General features: G+C 32.2%; 1 non-coding gene across 1 annotated transcript; it reads right to left on the bottom strand.

The window, feature by feature from the left end:
* Positions 1-1,256: 1,256 nt before the first annotated feature.
* Positions 1,257-1,364, bottom strand: LOC148571940 (small nucleolar RNA R71). The gene has a single exon (XR_015907916.1). It is a non-coding gene; the product is annotated as a small nucleolar RNA R71 (small nucleolar RNA).

Genomic DNA, 1,364 nt, shown 5'->3' with positions numbered 1-1,364 from the left:
AATCTTTTTCTTATTTTTATACCAAATTTTCGAAAATAACAATAACAATTAATGTTTTGATTCAAAAATTTCAAGTTTGTTACTTGCTTGTTAAGAAAGATTCAAACTTTAAGTTCTAGAATCATATCTTGTGATTTCTTATGAATCAAGTCATTAATTGAGATTTTAAAAATCAAATCTTTTTCAAAACTAATTTCTATCATATCTTTTCAAAAATATCTTACCTTTTTCAAAAATGTGATTTCAAAATATCTTTTCTAACCTCCTAACTTCTTATCTTTTCAAAATTTGTTTCAACTAACTAACTAACTTTTTGTTTGTTTCTTAACTTTTTCAAAACTACCTAACTAACTCTCTCTCTCTCATTTTCGAAAATATCTTCCCCCTTTTTCAAAATTTCTTTTTAATTTATTAATTATTTTAATTTTTAAATCTTAATTTTCGAAAATTACTAACATTTTTCAAAAATTATTTTCAAAAATCACTAACTCTTTTTCAAAAATTATTTTCGAAAATTCCTTCTCTCTCATCTTATTCTATTTATTTATTCATCTACTAACATCTCATATCACATCTCAACCCTCCTCACAGTTGTGTTTCTTCCATTATATTACATTCTTTGTCTCCCCCTCTTCTTCTACTCACACAGGGATCCCTATACTGTGGTATAAAGGACCCATATTATTATTATTATTATTTTTGTGTGCCCTCTTCTTTGTCATATGAGCAGGAGCAAGGATAAGAACATTCTTGTGGAAGCAGATCCAGAACCTGAAAGGACTCAGAAGAGAAAATTAAGAGAAGCTAAATTACAACAATCCAAAGATAACCTTTCAGAAATTTTCGAACAGGAAGAGGAGATGGCAGCCGAAAATAATAATAATGTAAGGAAGATGCTTGGTGACTTTACTGCACCTAATTCCAATTTACATGGAAGAAGCATCTCCATTCCTGCCATTGGAGCAAACAACTTTGAGCTGATACCTCAATTAGTTTCTCTGGTGCAGCAGAACTGCAAGTTTCATGGACTTCCATCTGAAGATCCTTTTCAGTTCTTAACTGAATTCTTGCAGATATGTGATACTGTTAAGACTAATGGAGTAGATCCTGGAGTCTACAGGCTGATGCTTTTCCCTTTTGCTGTAAGAGACAGAGCTAGATTATGGTTGGATTCTCAACCCAAAGATAGCCTGAACTCTTGGGATAAGCTAGTCACGGCTTTCTTAGCCAAGTACTTTCCTCCTCAAAAGCTGAGCAAGCTTAGAGCTGATGTTCAAACCTTCAGACAGAAAGAAGGTGAATCCCTCTATGAAGCTTGGGAAAGATACAAATAGTTGACCAAAAAGTGTCCTTCTGACATGCTT

Source organism: Arachis ipaensis, chromosome B3 (genome assembly GCF_059453495.1).
Source record: "Arachis ipaensis isolate K30076 ecotype BB chromosome B3, ASM5945349v1, whole genome shotgun sequence".
In the NCBI taxonomy this organism is placed as follows: Eukaryota; Viridiplantae; Streptophyta; class Magnoliopsida; order Fabales; family Fabaceae; genus Arachis; species Arachis ipaensis.
This window is presented reverse-complemented; position numbering and strand designations above follow the sequence as displayed.